The sequence below is a fragment of the Coregonus clupeaformis genome, chromosome 10 (genome assembly GCF_020615455.1).
Source record: "Coregonus clupeaformis isolate EN_2021a chromosome 10, ASM2061545v1, whole genome shotgun sequence".
Lineage (NCBI taxonomy): Eukaryota > Metazoa > Chordata > Actinopteri > Salmoniformes > Salmonidae > Coregonus > Coregonus clupeaformis.
This window is the reverse complement of record NC_059201.1, coordinates 27,864,021-27,870,716: the sequence shown is the minus strand read 5'-3', so window position 1 is coordinate 27,870,716 and position 6,696 is coordinate 27,864,021.

The window sequence follows — 6,696 nt, the reverse complement described above, 5'->3', positions numbered from 1 at the left end:
TCTGTTCTAATTACTCTGCCAGCTGAACTGCATTTCCCCACTACCTCTCCCAGTATATCAAGCCCTGTTTTTCAGCCAAGCCCTGTCAGATCGTCTTCAAACCCGGACCAGTAACCTGCCTGTCTGCGCTCTGACTCCTGTTTGTGATACCGATCCTTTCTTGACTGCCTCCTTATTCTACTGCCCCGTCTATCCCAACCTGCCTTCTGGACCTCGACTACTCTCCGATCTTCAGCCCCTCCGGTAACTCGTTTCTGCCTTCTGTCTCTCACCACGATATTTGCCCAGCCCTGATCTGTACTTCTGCCTGCCATTCATATTGCTGTTGTGTGTGTGTGTTCTCCCAGGTCTCCGACCACCAGATGAGCGTGCCCAGACGTTTCACCACCCTCAGCCCGATACGCCGCTCCATCACTGGGGAACACACACACTAAGCACTTGGACTGGACACCCCCGGACATTTGGTGACCCCCGGAGCACAGGTACCCACAGGAGGACCCTGTAAAACCCCTGACACCCCTGGGACTCCTCTTCCCGCCTGAAACCCTCAATAAAGAACTCTGAATTTGAACTTGCGCTCTTGGGTCCTCTTCTGTTCGTGACAGAACGATCTGACCATCATGGACCCAGCGCACTCCCCTGACCACGATGGAAGAAGAGCCAGAGAGGACTGCCCTACAGCGACTGGAACGCTCTGAGGGAGACATAAATCGGATGGCTGGCGACATCGCTTCCCTTCTCCAGCTATTCAACCAGCAGCAACAACAGTTCCAACTGCAGCAACAACAGCTAGCCCAAGCCCTGCAACTACTCTCAAACCCGGCTACTCCACCTGCACCCCCCTGGTCCTTTTGTTCCTGTACCACCGATACTCCTTCATCCCTCCGCTGGAGGTCCCAATGCTGCAGGCCCGGCAGTGCTGCCACCAGATCCCCACGCTCCTGAACCAAGGATTGGGAACCCGGAACGTTTTGATGGCAACCAGAAGCAAGTAAGACCATTCTTGAGCAGCTGCCGAATCCAGTTTGCACTACAGCCCAGGACTTTCTCAACAGAGGGAGCCAAGGTGGGGTATGTCATCACACATCTCACCGGTCGAGCTCGGTTGTGGGGAACGGCGGAATTCGACCGGCAAACCCCAGCCTGTGCCTCCTTCAGTGCCTTTGAGGAGGAGATGTTAAAGGTCTTTGACCTAGGCTCGCCAACAGCCGAGCGTCACAAGCTCTGCTCACCATCCGTCAGGGCAATCGGACAGTGGCAGACTTCTCCATTGACTTTCGTACCCTGGCCAGTCAAAGCTCGTTTAACCCAGAGGCACTGGTGCAAGCCTTCCTCCATGGCCTGGCGGACTATATCAAGGACGAGCTTGTTTCCCATGACCCGCCCTCAACGCTTGATGCCGCCATTGACCTTGCCGTTCGCATTGACCGCCGTATACAGACCCGGAGGAGGGAGAAGGGCCGTCTCAGTCAACCTGCCATCCGTACTCGGGTCGATACCGCTTCTGTCCAGCCCCTGCCTGTCAAGTCCCATAGCCAACTCAATCAGCCTGAGCCCATGGAGGTTGGCCGTGCCTCTCTGACTCCCGAGGAGCGTCGGCGCCGTCTAAGCTCCAACCTTTGCCTCTACTGTGGTGGCGAGAATCACCGTGTCGCTACTTGTCCGGCAAAAGCCGCAGCTCACCAGGTGTAGGGGAGATCCGGGTGAGCTCAACAAACCTTCAGTCTCCCTCCATCCGTAAGACCCTGCTTCATCTCCGCCTTCAGCTTTCTGACAAGACTCATACATTGGCCGCCCTTGTGGATTCCGGAGCCGAAGCAAACATCATGGACCCTGAGCTTGCACAGCAACTGGGCGTGAACCATCATCAACTGACACAACCCATTCCTGCACGAGCCCTGGATGGGCATCATCTTGGCACTGTCACTCATATCTCCGCCCCTGTGACAATCCTGCTGTCAGGTAACCACCAGGAGTCCATCCAGTTTCACCTCCTACACTCACCTGGCCAACCACTCATTCTTGGATACCCGTGGCTCCGTCAGCACAACCCCCACATCGACTGGGAGACAGGAACAGTCCGTGAGTGGGGAAGGAGTTGTCACCAGACCTGTTTAAGGGGGCCACCCTGCCCGTTCACCGGGAAGGATCTAGCGCTACCTCCGACATATCCAATGTTCCGGTCTGTTACCACAGCCTGAAAGAGGTGTTCAACAAATCCAAGGCGACATCTCTACCCCCACACAGACCCTATGACTGCGCAATTGATCTCCTGCCTGGCACAGCACCTCCCAAGGGTCGTCTGTATTCACTGTCAGCCCCGGAAAGAAAGGCCATGGAGGACTACATTAATGATTCTCTTGCCTCCGGGATAATTAGACCGTCGTCTTCCCCCGCAGGAGCGGGATTCTTCTTTGTCGGCAAGAAGGACGGTTCTCTTCGTCCATGCATAGATTACCGGGGTCTGAACGACATCACGGTTAAGAATCGCTACCCACTGCCCTTACTTTCGTCTGCCTTCGAACTGCTGCAGGGAGCCACTGTATTCACTAAGCTGGACCTTCGCAATGCCTACCATCTGGTGCGGATGAGGGAGGGAGACGAATGGAAGACAGCGTTCAACACACCAACCGGCCACTATGAATATCTCGTCATGCCCTTCGGCCTCACCAATGCCCCAGCAGTTTTTCAAGCCCTAGTGAATGATATCCTCAGGGACATGCTAAATACGTTCGTATTTGTGTACCTTGACGATATTTTAATATTCTCAAAGACTCTGTCAGAACACACGCACCACGTCCGGTTGGTCCTGCGCCGCCTGCTGGAGAACTCTCTTTTCGTGAAGGCAGAGAAGTGCGAGTTCCATGCCAAGACCGTTTCATTCCTGGGGTATGTGGTGACCGAGGGCAGCATTCAGATGGATCTCACGAAGGTGTCGGCTGTCACTTCCTGGCCAGTTCCTGAGTCTCGGAAGAAGTTGCAACAGTTCCTGGGCTTTGCCAACTTTTATAGGAGATTCATCAGAAACTATAGCACAGTGGCTGCACCCCCTCACGGCGCTAACCAGCACTAAACAACCGTACCAATGGACATCAGCTGCTGATAAGGCCTTCAATATCCTCAAGACATGTTTCACTTCTGCTCCCATCCTCCAGATGCCAGATGCAGCAAGGCAGTTTGTGGTGGAGGTAGATGCTTCGGACGTGGGAGTGGGTGCAGTGCTTTCTCAAAGAGCAGCTGAGGATGGCAAGATGCACCCCTGTGCCTTCTACTCCCGTCGGCTAACCCCTGCCGAATGCAACTACGACATTGGGAACCGCGAGCTGTTGGCTGTCAAGCTCGCCCTTGAAGAATGGCGGCACTGGTTAGAGGGGTCAAAGGAACCATTCGTAGTGTGGACAGACCACAAGAACCTGGAGTATATCCAAACAGCCAGGAGGCTGAACTCCCGTCAACAGCGGTGGTCTCTGTTCTTTACGCGCTTCAATTTCACGCTCTCCTACCGCCCGGGATCTCGCAACATCAAACCTGATGCTCTTTCCCGGATGTTTCAGAAGGACGAGACCACCGCCATGACAGCTCCCATTCTTCCCAGCCACTTGGTCGTAGCGGCCCTCACCTGGGAGATCGAGAAGCAGGTCATGGAGGCTCTTCGGGACCAGCCAGGTCCAAGCACCAGCGCCCCAACCGTCTGTTTGTTCCAGCAAATCTCAGGTCACCTGTGATTCAGTGGGGGCACGAATCCCGTCTGGCCTGTCATCCCGGCATCACTCGCACCCTTCATCTGGTCCGCCAGCGGTTCTGGTGGCGGGGGATGAGACGGGATGTCCGAGAATTCATCCGAGCTTGTCCCACTTGTAACCGAAACAAGACTCCCAACCAGCCTCCTGCTGGGTTGCTGCAACCCCTACTCATACCCAAGAGGCCCTGGTCCCACGTTTCACTGGACTTTGTTACGGGCCTTCCGCCCTCTGACGGACACACAGTCATCCTTACCATTGTTGACCGCTTTAGTAAGATGACCCACTTCGTGCCCCTTCCCAAACTACCCTCTGCTAAAGAGACCTCCCAGGTGGTCCTGGAACATGTGTTTCGTATCCATGGCCTACCCCAGGATATAGTGTCAGACCCGGGGCCCGCAATTCTCAGCAACCTTTTGGAAGGAGTTCTGTCATCTCCTTGGGGCCACCGCCAGCCTATCGTCTGGATTCCACCCGCAGTCAAACGGCCAGACTGAACGCATGAACCAGGAGCTGGAGAAGGCACTGAGGTGTGTGGCTTCCCAAAATCCCCGGGCCTGGGCTCAACACCTGCTCTGGGTGGAATATGCCCATAATTCACTCACCAGTTCCTCCACCGGGCTCTCCCCCCTTTCAGTGTGTCTACGGGTATCAACCTCCACTGTTTGCCAGCCAGGAGGCGGATGCCACCTGTCCGTCTGCTCTTGCGTATGCCCGCCGCTGCCGCCGCACTTGGGCCCAGGCTCGCACGGTGCTCCTGAAGTCTGGAACCAGCTACGCCGTCGGTGCCAACCGACGGAGGACCCCAGCACCTACTTACCGGGTTGGTCAGAAGGTCTGGCTGTCTGCCCGGGATCTGCCGCTGCGGGTTGTATCACGAAAGCTGGCCCCTCGCTTCATTGGTCCTTTTCCTGTGCAGAAAGTCATCAGCCCAACGGCGGTCCGACTTCAGTTGCCCGCTTCCATGCGGGTCCACCCCACCTTCCACGTCTCCAAGGTCAAGCCGGTCCATGAAAGTCCCCTGGTCCCTGCAGCTCCGGCGCCACCTCCTCCGCGCCTCGTAGATGGCGGTCCTGTCTTCACCGTCCGGCGGCTGCTCCGCTCTAGGCGAAGGGGTAGGGGTCTCCAGTACCTCGTTGATTGGGAGGGATATGGTCCAGAGGAGAGGACCTGGATCCCGGCCAGGAGGATAGTGGACCGGACCCTTATCACTGACTTCCACCGACTACATCCTGATCAGCCTGCAATCCGTAGGGGCCGTCCAAGAGGGGTTCCTAGCCGTCCGGCCCGCCCTGCTCCTGTCTCAGTGCCTGTCCTGTCTCCCGACCGTGACCCTCCAGCTCCTTCTGAGGATGAGGAGATTCACTCGGACCGCTCGGAGGAGTTCTGACCCGCCGCCTGCTCCCCTCCACCCTCCCGGCATGATGTTGTTCTTGGGACTTCTGGGGCCGTCCCTTGGAGGGGGGTCCTGTCATGAGCACTCTCTCTCCCCTGGTAGCAACATTAATTGCATTCAATTATCTTCCACTCTGCTCACCTCCCTCTCTCTACTCAGCCTAACTAGCTCCACCTGCCCTGCTCTGCTCTTGTTACCTGGCCAGCTGCACTGCATTTCCCACTCACCATCCTCACCTTGCCTCACTCTGTTCTAATTACTCTGCCAGCTGAACTGCATTTCCCCACTACCTCTCCCAGTATATCAAGCCCTGTTTTTCAGCCAAGCCCTGTCAGATCGTCTTCAAACCCGGACCAGTAACCTGCCTGTCTGCGCTCTGACTCCTGTTTGTGATACCGATCCTTTCTTGACTGCCTCCTTATTCTACTGCCCCGTCTATCCCAACCTGCCTTCTGGACCTCGACTACTCTCCGATCTTCAGCCCCTCCGGTAACTCGTTTCTGCCTTCTGTCTCTCACCACGATATTTGCCCAGCCCTGATCTGTACTTCTGCCTGCCATTCATATTGCTGTTGTGTGTGTGTGTTCTCCCAGGTCTCCGACCACCAGATGAGCGTGCCCAGACGTTTCACCACCCTCAGCCCGATACGCCGCTCCATCACTGGGGAACACACACACTAAGCACTTGGACTGGACACCCCCGGACATTTGGTGACCCCCGGAGCACAGGTACCCACAGGAGGACCCTGTCAAACCCCTGACACCCCTGGGACTCCTCTTCCCGCCTGAAACCCTCAATAAAGAACTCTGAATTTGAACTTGCGCTCTTGGGTCCTCTTCTGTTCGTGACAGAAATGAGTGAGGTGGAGGACATCACCATTATTCACTGATTTCATTCCACATAATTTCCTTTTCAGATGCCTTAAAAGTCTTTCATTTAAATATTTAATGTTGATAAATAATAGTTTCAGTTGTTTTGGGAGGAAAGTTATCATTCATATGTATATTCTGTATTCTAGTCAATGCCATCCTATTCAACTATTGCTGTATACAGTGCATTCGGAAAGTGTTCAGACCCCTTGACTTTTTCCACATTTTGTTACATTACAGCCTTATTCTCAAATGTATTAAATAGTTTTTTTCCCCCTCATCAATCTACACACAATACCCCATAATGACAAAGTAAAAACAGGTTTGTAGATTTTTTTCAAGTTTATTAAAAATAAAAAACAGAAATGTCAGATTTACATAAGTATTCAGACCCTTCACTCAGTACTTTGTTGAAGCACCTTTGGCAGCGATTAAAGCATTGAGTCTTCTTGGGTATGACACTACAAGCATGGCACACCTGTATTTGGGGAGTTTCTCCCATTCTTCTCTGCAGATCCTTGCACGCTCTGTCAGGTTGAATGAGGAGCGTCGCTGCACAGCTATTTTCAGGTCTCTCCAGAGATGTTAGATCGGGTTCAAGTCCGGGTTCTGGCTGGGCCACTCAAGGACATTCAGAGACTTGTCCCCAAGCCACTCCTGCGTTGTCTTGGCTGTGTGCTTAGGGTCATTG